This window comes from Mus musculus, chromosome 8, assembly GCF_000001635.26.
Source record: "Mus musculus strain C57BL/6J chromosome 8, GRCm38.p6 C57BL/6J".
In the NCBI taxonomy this organism is placed as follows: domain Eukaryota; kingdom Metazoa; phylum Chordata; class Mammalia; order Rodentia; family Muridae; genus Mus; species Mus musculus.
The window spans coordinates 10,870,233-10,883,799 of NC_000074.6; the positions used below are offsets into that span (position 1 = coordinate 10,870,233).

The 13,567-nt window shown below is 46.0% G+C and overlaps 1 long non-coding RNA gene across 1 annotated transcript; it reads right to left on the reverse strand.

Moving 5' to 3' along the window:
* Positions 1-189: 189 nt before the first annotated feature.
* On the reverse strand, positions 190-12,222 carry B930025P03Rik (RIKEN cDNA B930025P03 gene). The gene is made up of 6 exons (NR_040705.1): positions 12,180-12,222; positions 9,550-9,753; positions 8,771-8,855; positions 5,965-6,047; positions 4,131-4,218; positions 190-2,771 (listed from the first exon to the last, which is right to left on the reverse strand). It is a non-coding gene; the product is annotated as an RIKEN cDNA B930025P03 gene (long non-coding RNA).
* Between the last annotated feature and the right edge of the window lie 1,345 nt (positions 12,223-13,567).

The following is a 13,567-nucleotide window of genomic DNA, read 5'->3' on the forward strand; positions in this document are numbered from 1 at the left end:
GCTTTGTTTTCCTGTATCTTCACCTTAGCTGAAGGCCAAGCCCATCTCAAAGTGACTGGGGAACTCCAGCTCATGGTCCAAGCCAAGGGCTGAGGTTGGGAAGTGAGTGTGGGCAGATCTGGAGGGAGTTGGAAGGGCCACACTTCATTATATACATGTAACAGTAATAAAAGGGGGCTCATATTTTTCACAATAATTTTATTGGCATATTGTTATCCACAACATCATAAATTTCACAGTTAAACTATATAACCCAATCACTTACTTAGCTTATTCACAGGCTTCTACGACCACTCTCTGTCATCTTCTCAAAATAAAGCACTTTAACAGTCACCACCATTTCTCTCTCATGCCCCGCCAATCTCTTAGCAACCACTAACCTACTTTCTCTGCGCTGAGATGTCTATTCTGGACACTTCAGTATAAATCGAATCACACAATATGTGGCCTGTTGCTGCTTCTTTTGCTTGGCATAATGTTTTCAAGGTTCGTGCATGCTGCAGCGTATATCAGAGCTTCATCTCTTTTATATAAAATATCTGATAAGTGTTTTATGGCACAGACATCCCAAATTTTGTTTACTTAGCCATCTGTTGATGGATGCTTACTTCCAAATTGGCCCATACGGATAAAGGCATGAGAACATTTGTGTGCGGGTTTCTGTGCAGACTTAAGTCTTCAGCTTCTCGGGCACGTCTCCAGCTGTGGCATTATGGAATCACATAGTAACTCGGTGGTTAGCTTTCTGAGGAACTGCCAAACTCTTTCTCAAAGTCTCTGCGCCTCTCTGCGTTCCCAGGGAACATGGGTGAGGGTTCCCAACTCCCCCCCCCCCCCCAGCACCTGCTTCGGAAAGGTTTGTGGAGCTGTAGCTGAATGGTGTCTCTCCGTTTCTAAGAATTTGTTTCCAGGAATACAATGAGAACACACCATTCCAGTCTCCTCTACAAGAGGTAAGGAATGGAACAATTTCCAGCTGGCAGTCTCTCAAATCATTGTACACTCTGCACCAGGATTCTGGGAAGAGCATCTCTTTCAGCTGCCTTGTGTCCTGCTCACTCTTAACCTGTTTCCTGGTATACAGGGAACATCACCACACAGGGGCTTTCAATGACATCCCTCATGAGGACAAAGCGCATAGTGTCCAAGCTTAACAAGTCAAATGATTTGCTCTTAGAGGGCTGCAAAGGTAAGTGCTTCTGACTAGAACCCGTCTCGTACCACCTCGTAGAAGTTACTTATAACTCCTAGCTGCGATTTTTTTTTTTATTTTCTTATGACTACCGTGTATCTTCTGGAAGAGCAGTGTCCAGTCATCTGATGAATTTTTCTTACAATGGCCGCAGCCAAATGTTTCCCTTAGGCACATTCTCTGGGCGAAATTAACATGCACAGCATGCTTCAAGAGAAACAAGACAGTCAACCTCAGCAAGCCTCGGGAATTTTTAATCTGGGTGTCAGGTTCAATGTGTGTCCCTTTTTTAAATTAGAAAAGATTGCTCACATACCCCCACCCAAATACCTAGAATTCTATAGGAGCACTGTAATAGGAAAATGTTCAGGGTAGAAGAGCAGTCTTTCCCATCCAGAGGTTCAAATAAACGAAGGAATACAGGAAGCACTGATAGGAGTGTATATAGAAAAGCAGGCTGGGTCTTAGAGGATCATCTGAAGAGCCCTACCCAGATTACACAGGAGGGTATAAATCACGGATTGCTAATTGAGACTGTTGAATTATAAGCATGCATATTTGCACATGCCTACACAGGCACCCATGCACTCAAATCCATATGCATAGGCATAGAGACATGCTATTGAAATCCAATATCCATACATTCTGAATCTCCATGCGTTGTGTACACGGGCCCTGCCATGTCTTAGTCCATAAAAATAAGTTTGCCACGTAATTGAAAGTATCTGTTAAACCCCACTGCATTCTGTAAGACTCGGCCGGATTACTTTCACTTTAACACTTTGTGTATTAGTTGCTGTGGTTTGAACATGAAATGTCCTCTCTCAGTCCCGAGGTTTGAATGATTGTTCTCCAGCTGGTGACTCTATTCTGGGGCTGTATAATCTTTGGGAGATGGGGCAGAGTTAGGGAATGTAGGTTTCTGCTTCTTGGCTCCTCGTGGCTCTGGGAAGCCTTTCTCACTGTGATGAGTTCCATCCCCTGAGACTTAAGAACCCTAAAGTTTCTGTCTCTATTTTGTCACAGTATTACAAAGTAACTATCATGCTTATTATTCTGTGTATTTGAGTGTCAACGTATCACAAAGTAACTATCATACCTATTATTCTGAGTACTGTCCTCAACTGTGGCTCACAGGTTTTCTTGCTGATGAGAGCAAGACTAGAGTAGAAGTGTGTTTTGATATACTGAGGCCACAAACATCTTTTAACTGAAAGATGATGTTGCCATTCTATACCTCCTGGTCCTGGATGAGATCTTGACATTTATCATAAATAACCCAGCAACACAGTTTCTTATTCACTGAGAGGACCCAAGCCAGTGGTTCTGTTTACTGAAAGATCACACGAACATGTTACTTCAAGAACATCGCTAGATTTTCAGATATCTTTACATATGGCCTCAACTTACCCAGGCTACCTTCTTAAAATTAACAAGGCCAACGTCATCATTCCAGCTGGCCATGAGTGCCTAGGATCTGATTCTTCCTGCGTGATCCACTCTACCTTCCAGAGATCCAGCAATGCACTTCACCCTTGCTACAGGCTCTTGGTCATAGTTCAGTCTCTTAGGAGTTAAGCTGCAGGACAAGAACCAAATCTAAATCATTCTATCTCCAACACTGGGGGTGGGGGGGGGGGGAGAGGTTGATAACTGAGAAATCATGACCAGGCACCATCCTCCAAGTCATTCTGTGTACAGTGCCACTGACCTATTTCAGTAGTGATGGCAGTGTGCCCTTCACACCACTGACCTACCCCAGTCGTGATGGCAGTGTGCCCTTCACACCACTGACCTACCCCAGTTGTGATGGCAGTGTGCCCTTCACACCACTGACCTATTTCAGTAGTGATGGCAGTGTGCCCTTCACACCACTGACCTATCCCAGTCGTGATGGCAGTGTGCCCTTCACACCACTGACCTATCCCAGTCGTGATGGCAGTGTGCCCTTCACACCACTGACCTATCCCAGTCGTGATGCTAGTGTGCCCTTCACACCACTGACCTATCCCAGTCGTGATGGCAGTGTGCCCTTCACACCACTGACCTATCCCAGTCGTGATGGCAGTGTGCCCTTCACACCACTGACCTATCCCAGTCGTGATGCTAGTGTGCCCTTCACACCACACACCAGTGTTTACAGGGGTTGCTGTGCTGGAGTTGGGGCTTGTGAACTTGTCTGTGTGTCTGCCTGACTGTGTGTCTACAAATGCGTGTAGCTATGTGTGCATGTGCTGTCTGGTACTTAATGAATGCCAAGACAAAACTAATTTTTACTTTAAGGAAATGAATATAAGGAAATGTGTATAGAATAAAGTTTTTTTCCACCAAACTTTAGTCCCATGAGTCTCTCATATTCACATGTGTACACACACACACACACACACACACACACACACACACACAAACTTGTGTAAAATAAGCGTTCAGTCTTACTGAAATGAAATGTTAATGTAGTTAAGAATCAAAGTTCAAGTAAGCCCTACATCCCGATGTTTCCAGTAACTTGGTTGTCTTCCCTGGTTACAGACATTAGCACAGGAGACCAGGCTATAGCATTTAAATGAATAATTGGGAAAAATACCTTCATTCCTCTTTAGTTAAATTCAAACCTTAGATGAGTTTTAACTATAACAACATTCAGTTTACAAAGATGGGGGGGGGGCATACACAAGTGGTGAATCCATTTACACTTTAAATTCCAGCTTGGGTTTAGTTCCCAAGTGTCATCTTCATAGGTTTGATGTGATGTACGTACACACCTTTCAAATGATCTCAGAGAACGGCCTAAATGTGTGTCCCTCCAAATCTCCATTTTCAAGGCCATTTCGGATCCCTTGCTTTCCCTGCATCTTCTGTCCAACCTGACTCAACTCGGTAAGAAAGGTGGGTGTGGAGAGATCCAACTTAGCCCAGGGAGTTAAATAACCCTGCTTACCAGCTTTCGGGGTGACACAGCCACACCCCTCTCCTCACCCACACTGTCAGTGCTGGCTGTTGATGTCTTGGCTTGATTTCAGTCTGCACTGGGAAGAGAACACAGAGAAATATCCTGTGACAGAGCCTGCAGCAGCAGCCGCTCAGGCTCAAGCCCCATTGTGTCCTCTGGAGGGAACCTATTTTTCTGCCTTTCTGGTTAGTATGACTTTATGGGTGCAAGAAGAGACCTCCAGTTATCTAAATTCAAATCTCTATATGGACAAGCAGTCAGTCTTCCAGGCTGCATCAAGGAGTCCAGCGCTCTGGACAATTTTATGTGTGATAAGACTAATCTAACTTGGCATAATAAAAAAATCACTACAATGTGGAAACCCTGAGAACCAGCATATTTTGTCTATTTTCCGTTTGGATGGAGGAGTATTTAGTGGGCAAATGGTTCCTAGACTCTGTCAGTGGACGGACGAGGATTTGGGAGAGCAAGCAATGAAGTAATTTTTATTCACAAGATTTGAGAGCAAACTCAACATGGAAATGTTTTCCACAGACCCAAACCCAAAACAAGCCATTCTAATAAATAGTGCATGGTCCTGGATAAACGGCAGTCATGGATAGGGATTTCTGGAGAAAGAGCCCCTGCATCATCTTCCTTCTCAGCTGATTCTCTGGTGCCCCATCCCGCCCTGACTGCAGCTCTGCACACGAGTTATGTGTTTGCATTTGCATGCATGTACGTGATGGTTTTTGCCTGGTTGATTTTTCAAGTTAAAGATAGGGCACTTGGGGGAAGATTAATGTCAGGAGTGTATAGGTTCAGCAAATTGTTGAAGAGTTTTCCTCTACAATTAATCTCCCTTTCCCTGTTCCAAAACTGTGAAGGATGAGTGAAGGAGACCATAATGATGCCCGTATCACTGGTCTGTAAGAGCCGGGGAGTCAGAGCTGACAGTGACAGAGAGATGACTCTCCCAAGGATTTACAAGCTATCCCCGTTCCCTGCACCATCCAACTGACTGTGCCTTCTTTCACCATTTCCCATCCAGCTGCAATCATTGGACAAGAATCCTGTAAGCAGGCTGGCGAAGAGCTCAGATGGCATCTCAATGAGGGCAGCTGCCGAGCTTGACACTACGGAAGCCCCCAGTAGCATCAAACTGTCTGTGCATCATCTCTATGGTATATAAAAATCTCTCTCTCTCTCTCTCTCTCTCTCTCTCTTTCTCCCTCTCCCCCCTCCCCTCCCCTCCTCCCCCCTCCCCTCCCCCCCTCTCTCCTTCTCTCTCTCTCCCCTATGTGTTATGAACACTGCATCCCTATTCCCTGCAAGACAATACTGTCAGCAGGCATGGGAGAATTTTGGATAGCTGATCATAGCGTACAGAGAGAGAGATGAGAGCTGAGGCAGGGCTCTTCTGTATGCTTCCCTCCTGGAGGTGCAGGGGATGCTGGGAGAGGGAATGGAGAACTATGTTTATGAGGTATTAGAGCACCTGAGGTACAGCTACACTTTTAAAAGGTGTGAAAGTGTTCCTGTACCATATCAGCCTTTCACCTAACACAAAATGACATTGGTTTCTTGAAATCATCAGTATGACCTGCTCCCATTATTCCAGGCCTTCTCTGGTTATATATACACCATGGTAGCTTCTGTCAATGTTAATTCAGGTATGTGGCCCCTCTTAGGAACTGGTAAAACAAATACTGATTGTTACACTTCTCCCTGCCTGACATCAGAGATCTATAACTCCCCTCCCCCTGGGACTTCAGTATCTGGGATATCTGCTCTAAATCAGTCTAAGGAATACTTTAGAACCCGTCTTTGTGAGCACACTTACTCTCTCAGAGGTTCTGGCCCTGAAGGCCTGGAGCCGAGAGACGTTCCTGAGAGTCACTGCAGCTTACCTGAGAGCTTGTCTTTCTAAAAGAGAATAAGCAAGACAAGAAAACACGTTTCCTTTCATCCCAAGAAGATAGTGATAGAAGGCATGCAGCTTTCTGGGGTTGAAACACCTGCTTCAAGATGAACAGGAGCTGAGGTTGTGGGAATCCCTGAGGAGCACAGATGCCACACAGGTGTCCCAGGAGAGCCAGACTGCCCTGAAGGTTCACTACCAAGGACAGCATGAGGTCCACTGGTCAGTGTGGACACTCTGTCACTGACTGTCGCTTGGGGACAAGAGGGTTGTTTCTATCACTGAGGGTAGAGCAGCCATGGGTACCCCTTGGAGGTTCAGGAAAAGTCAGCCTTGAGTTTTTAATGCTCATGAGGCCATGTGAGCCTTGGGAGGTCACAAGGGACTCTCTCTGTGATTCCCCGAAATACTCCAAACTGAAGCTTTCGTAAGAACAATGCGCTTCACATGGAATATTCTGGAAACGAGGTATGCAGTATCAGAGTGAGAAAGTTTGGGGTCTGGTGAACTGAGCTTCTGCTGGCAAGATGTCCCCTTGACGTCACATGGCTCTGGGGACAGGAGGAAGAAATGTCTGACTTACTCATGCCCTAACCCTATTATGTCCCAGTGGGGATTGAGTTTGAGTATGAATGTGGGGGAGACACCACACAGAACTCAAACATCCAATCCCCTCCAGGTATTTAGGATATATATGAAAATCAAATGTTTACCAATAATAAATCATGATGGAATTTATGTTTAAACAATCCTTAGTGTACTTATAATATTACCAATTATTAAAGACAAAAGCAAATTTCTAATCCATCCAAATGATGGGTGGGCTTCTTTGTTTTTTGCATTAAAAGCAAAAACTGTGGCTTCACACACTATGCCACAGGACAGAGTATCTTCGAGAATTTCCAGAATCTGTTGATATTTTGATTTTATAGCCATACATGCTGAGAATACTATTTTACAAAGCACAAAGTCCAAAAATGGCCCAAGTATGGTTAGAATCTCTTCAATAGTTGTTGGGAAATTTCTCTTAATTTAAAGCTAGAATGTATCTCTCTCTCTCTCTCTCTCTCTCTCTCTCTGTGTGTGTGTGTGTGTGTGTGTGCGTGTGTGTGTGTATTTTATGAAGCTCAAGTTAATGACTCAAACAATAATTATTAAAAACCAAACAATAAAATTCAAAGACAGATTTATCTGAAGCTTGCAGGCTGAGGAGCGACAGTAGGAACACAGTAAGAGTTTGGTTCCCGACATTGACTCATTAGCAAAGTTCCCACACTGTGTATTCAGAACCAAGGCTGCAATGAGGTCATGGAAACACCTCAGAGACATTATGGTTTTGAATTAACTCTTGGCCATTGCATATTTAGAAATCTTTTACTGTTCCCAATTTTTTTCATGGCCCCCCAGATGCTCCTACATGACCCAGTACAAGATTGTGACCCCAGTTTTATAAAACTAGGTTAACTGGTCCTCCATTCTATCTGTACTAAGCTGTCTAACCTCTGAAACTTATTTGTATGTCCAAAACTACAAAGTCCAAGATATAGCAGACTTCAAGATCCTGGTCTTTACTGGCTTGTGCCCAGGACTGTGGAGTCAGGCAAAGCCTCGGAAGCAGGTCTATGGAGATAATTATGGCTGCAAGATGATAGACAGCATCTGTAAGCACCAAAACAGAAGAGGGGTCTACAGACATGAAAACTCTAGGTCAACCGGTCTCAAGCAATGAGTGGAGGTCAGCTTCTGAGACTGAGTGAGACTCGTCACAAACTCAGGCTCGCAGCTTGTCTACATAGCAAGGCAGGTGGCAAGTGGCCATTCTAAAGGACCGAAGACAGGTCACCCTTGAGCTTAGGATAGTGCTACCTGTAAAGTTCAAGGACAGGGGCCCAGCCACTGAATATGGATGCTCCTTAGATGCCCACGCTCCCAGCAAGCACAAGCAAGACAATGCCTAATTCAGTTCTCTCGTATCAAACATAAGCACCTTCTATTCGGGGAGTGTAATAGTTCACCTCTTTGTGCTTTTGGAATTGAAAACAGCTCCCAAACACACGATACCAGAGGGCAGCCCAATTTCTCCAAGAGCAAGAAGACTTTGAAGTAACCCCAGAGAATGTGTACATGTTAAAGACATTTTATTTGGGCCTCAATTATCGACTACATAATGTGAGACCCTTAAACAGAAGTATGCACGCAAGCCTGGCTAGCAGTTGGTAGAAATGTGTTGATCTCAGAAGAGCTTACTTGCCCTGGCAACTGTGGTTTGTGAGTCACCAAACCCACTGTCCAAGGTACCTATAAAGAATGTAACTACTGTGCACAGGAGCATGGGCTGTTAACTGCGAGCCAGCCAGAGGCAGTAGAACTTGGCTTGCAGAGGACGGATGGAATGAGTGCTCACATCTTGGATAGAAGCAGTGAAGAGGCCTGGAGAGAAAGGTGAACCTGCAGAGGAGAATGTTCTCATGGCTGCCTTACCCCCCCCCCCCAACACACACAGCTGGGTGAGCCTCCTGCAGCCGGTTTTGAAATGCTCCCCCAGATCCGTCACAAGGCAGAGGTGTCTTGCCCCTGTTGCCACTGTCCTGAAGTTTGAGAAAACATGTCACTGGACGATCTGCAGGCTGAGTCATACACTCAGTGTAAACATAAGATGGATCCTAGTGACCATTCCATCTTCCCCACTGGTGACATGGTAGGAAAGCCCTGCAGATGAGGTACACACCTGCACCAGGGTCGTAAGCTGTGTTCTGACACTCTGGCATCTGCCTCCACTTGATACATACTTCCTTGAAATGATTTCCAGTTTTCTTCTAAAAGGAAAACAACACATTTTTTTTTAAAGTATTTATTTTAAAGTACCCCAGTAGTGCCCTGCTGAAGATCTGTCTTTTCCCTTTCATCCTTGGCCAAAGCCCTGATGTTGTGAGACAATGCTTGCCACCCCCAGGTACAGCTGACGTCAGAGCCAATCAATAGTCTTTCGATGTGATGATTTTGAAAGACATACAAATGTACTAGCTTTGCCAAGCAAGTCAATGTCTACAATTTTGAAGGCAGCTTGTGTCTACTACGATGGATAAGAAAAAAACGGAGAAATCTCTGAAACAGCAAACTGACCCAGTCATTCACCTGCAGACTTCATTTTAAGGTCATTTTTCCATTCTCATAGCGAGAGACCTGAGCGTAAAAGCTCGTGACACCATCAGAGCAGGTGATATACAATATATCCCACAGCCCAGCAGCTCCTTGTTCCCCAGAAGATGGCTCCATCTCCACAGGGCCACTGCTCTGATGCATGTAGACAGGTGACCTGGAATACCCAGTTTCACAACCCTTCACTTGTTAGCTGGCCGGTTTGTGGTAAACAGGGGCAAGTCTGACTTGTTTTCCAGAATCTGTTGCCCTTTGTACACAGATAGGAGCACACAGTTTACATGGAGTCCGAAGTCCAGGCAGGAAAGCACACACAGCTAGGAATGCTCAAACTCACAGTTTGCCTACCTGGTTCAGATATTCCCATTGCAGATACGGGAAGGCTTGGCAGGACCAGGTGGGCATGGGGACCAACAGAACACAATGATTGTCGGGAGTTCTGCTAAAACCTGACATTCCTGCCTGCCATCCTCAGGCTGTGCCTTTTCATTCTGGTGCGGTCTGAAGTTCTTCACACTTTCCCATTCATTAGCTGGCTATGTGCTCGGTGACCTTTGTATAAATGAGATAAATGAAATCATGTCACTTTAGAAGAAGTGATTTAAAGGGGCTCAAACAGCCTCATGTACGGCTAGAGTTACAAAACCACTTGGAAAATTTCCTATTCTGTTGTTGAATGGCAACCACAGCCAGGGGAGGGCAAAAGCGGTTCTGACAGTGTTGTGACCAACTTGCTCAAGCATTTCTGCCGCCAAGGAACACCAGCTGTAAAGAGTGCTCTACCCTACTCAGAGAGGAACAAGGTCTATCCTCCTCAGAAAACTGAAGCCAGGAGACAGTCAAGCGCATCCTAGATCCAGCCCTTTTGGCATGGAGCAGCCTCAGAAATGCATAAAAACAATGTGGAAAGTGAGAGGTCTCTGCAGAGATCTCTGTCTCTAGGGATAGAGAGCCACCCTCTCTCTCCTTCAGCCATGCGTGCACTGAATGGCTTTCCAGCAACGCTCTGCCTGAAACTTCAGCCTCTGAACTGAACCCTGAAAACCTCACTTACTAATGTGTGTCTTTCCACGCTGTGTTCTCAACTGTGCTGGTCTCACAAAAGAAAAGCAGCCTCCCAGAACAAAATGGTGCCCAGAGGTCCCAGGACTCAGACAGCACCGACGTGTGTGCGTTCTGCTGACCTTCAGTATTCAGGACCGGAAGTATTCTAGCTGCCCAGTCCCCGCTTCTCTCCTGTCACACTTGCCCTCAGCACAGCTGCCCAGCCCACAGCTTGTAAGTTACCTTGCTTAGGTGTTCTCCCAAGTTCTGCAAAACGAAAACAGCATTAAAAAAATCACGTGTGTGTGTGTGTGTGTGGGGGGGGGGGATAAGTCAGAGATGCGATGGCCCTGACAGAGGTTAATGTTTCGTGTTGGCAGACAGTACCCAAATTACAGCTTCAAGGAACCAAAAGTTTGGGAGGCCCCAAAGGAAGGGAGAGATGAAGTTGGCTCTTCCATATCCAATCTCCACATGAAAAGAATCTGAGGTGATTAAAACAAAACCGATGGCAGCTTCAGAGCACTTCAAGCCACGCCTCCGGATATCTCCATCTGGGAGCTAGGGGAGCATCTTCCTACCTGGTGATGTCATGGTCAGTGAGCTGGAGGACAACAGTTATCTGTGCGCATCCCGAGTCTCCGGGAAGCAATAGACGAAGGAGAGATGGTAGCTAGGATGTGTCTGCTGGCTGATTGAAACATCAGTGGAGTCTTGGAGGAGGACAACCCCTCCCCGAGACAATATGGTTGCTCATTTGATGGAAATAGAAGGTGACATGTGAAATGGACATTCTAGCACATTTGATATAGTGCTACGTTAAATTCCGCCGGTAAAATCTATGCCTCCCTTCGGGTTACCCTGAGAACGGTGAGCTGAGAAGAGACGCATGTAAAAGTTCTAGCTAGGTTGGCTGTACAGAAAGCTCTTGAGTGCCTGTCCCTGCTCTCAGTATTGGGGTCACAGGCACACACAGACATGCCTGTCTCTGTCTCCCAATACTGGAGTTCAGTAAACACAGCCATGCCTGTCCCTACCTCCCAGTATTGGGGTTCAGGCACATGCAGCCACACCCATCCCTGCCTGCCAGTATTGGGGTTCAGGTGCATACAGCCACACCCATCCCTGCCTCCCAGTATTGAGGTTCAGGCACACACAGCCACACCTGTTCCTGACTTTCAGTATTGAGGTTCAGGCACATACAGCCATGCCCATCCCTGCCTCCCAGTTTTGGAGTTCAGGCACACACAGCCATACACAGCTTTTAAATGGGTGCTAAGGTTTTTGAGCCCAGACCCTCATCTTGCAGCGCACAATGCCCTTTCCTACAAAGCATCTTCCAAGCCCTAAACAAGGGGCTTACAAATGTCCTCCCAACAGAGAAATGACAAATTCACAGTAATAAACAAGCTAATATACCTGACATAATCATTCTGCAACACATCGTATTATACCCCACAGATGTGCACAATTATGATCAGTTAATTAAAAACACAACAAAATGAAGGAGAAAAGGAAGAAGAAAAATAAACAACCCTGACTATACTAAAGTCCAATACAAGAGCTACTCACACCCTGAGTAGAAACAAGGTATTACAGCAGAGAACAGAAGTGAGCATGCTAGCTGCTGCAGAGCCTGCCCCTCATTTCCACCCCTCATACCCACCTCTCATCCCCACCTCTCATACCCACCCCTCATACCCACCCCTCATACCCACCCCTCATGCATGCATACAGTCGGCATAGGAGTGAACACTACAGGTAGTTAGGTGTGAGCCATGGTAGGTGGACGAGTAAGCGCTGTCCAGGCTGGACCCTGGCTCACTGCTTCTTGCAGTTGGCTCTATATCCTCTGCCTCAGTCATGCTCAGCTCCCCACCCCCACTACAGACACCTCCAGCCACACATTACCCACTTGATTCGTGTCTCCTCACCTTCTCGACCATCCTTATCTGTTCTAGAATGGCGTGTGTGTGTGTGTGTGTGGCCACTGAGAGTACATAACAGATTGCTGTTAACTAAATGGGAGGCATGCAAAAACCGGATGTCTAGAGGTCCGGTCTTGTTTTCCCTGAGGACTATTGCCATGGCAACTGGTGCCTTCTCTCTCTGTCCTCAGATGCTCTCTTCCCTGGTACCAACATGCCAGTTTCCCAATCTTCTTAGAAGGACACTTGTCATATTGGATAAAGGCCCAGCCTGTGGCCTTGTTTAACCTTAGATATCTCTTTGCAAACTAACTCCAAATACAATACAGTTGCACAGAGGGTTGGTATACCAACAAATGAGTGAGTGGAGGCTACAGCTCAGTCATGTATACATGTATGTACACACACATGTACACCCACATGCCCATAAGATCGATGCTATTTTGATGTGTCAGATGGCTGTTGGACATGGTGGTGAAGCAGCTATTCTGAAGTTCTGTGCACATATGTGCCGTGTGATCTATCTTGGTTTTCCCCATATGCGTGCCGAGTGATCGATCTTGTTCTCCTCTTGGAATTTCACCTCAATGGTTTTCACCACTCCTTTATAATGCACTTAATGGAATACATTTAATTGCTCACCTGTTCTCTTTCGTTCATTTCTTTACAAGCATGCGCTCTTTATAAGTCTTTAGAGACACCCAGGACATTGCGACAACTTCTACAGCCTCAGGTTAGTCCCAAGAGGCCCGTGCTCCTGCTCCGTATGCTCGGCCTTCATTTAAATCAGCACACATTTGACTTTGTTCCTTCAGTGCCTTTCTTTCATCTCAGGCCCTCCACGGAGCAGGCCCCTCTTCTTCATGAAGTTTTCAGACTTTCCATCAACTAACATTTCCTGCAGCACACTAGCACTTGTCCAAAAGTGCACTGGCATGCCCTCGCTGTGTCTCTGCATCAGCATTCTAGGCTGACTCTGTTTTCTTCCCAGAACATAGAGAATCTTCCACTGTCTTCCTGAGAAAGGGGTAATTTGTCTTGCTTCTTTGGCTGTGTCCCTTTAAGAGGAAACTCAGATAGAGCGTGCTGCTGCCTTTTCTGTGAGGATACTGACAGGTCAAGATCTCGGGTTAAGACGGGTCAAATAGGTTCAGCTCTTCCTCTGTCCTTGTGTGTCTGGGCTGGCGCTGATTCCAACCGCCAGTGCCCTCCACTAATCAGCTGCTCCCATTCACTGCCACAGGGCTGGCTTCGGTTCTGGAATCTGGTCCCTTCCTTGGAGTGAGGCGTCTTCTATTTTTATTCAGCATATCAAGGTGTTTGCAGTAGCAGAATTCTGGGTGAACTTTGCCAGCACAAAGTTGCAACCAGAAGCCCAACACCCTTGAGGTCTC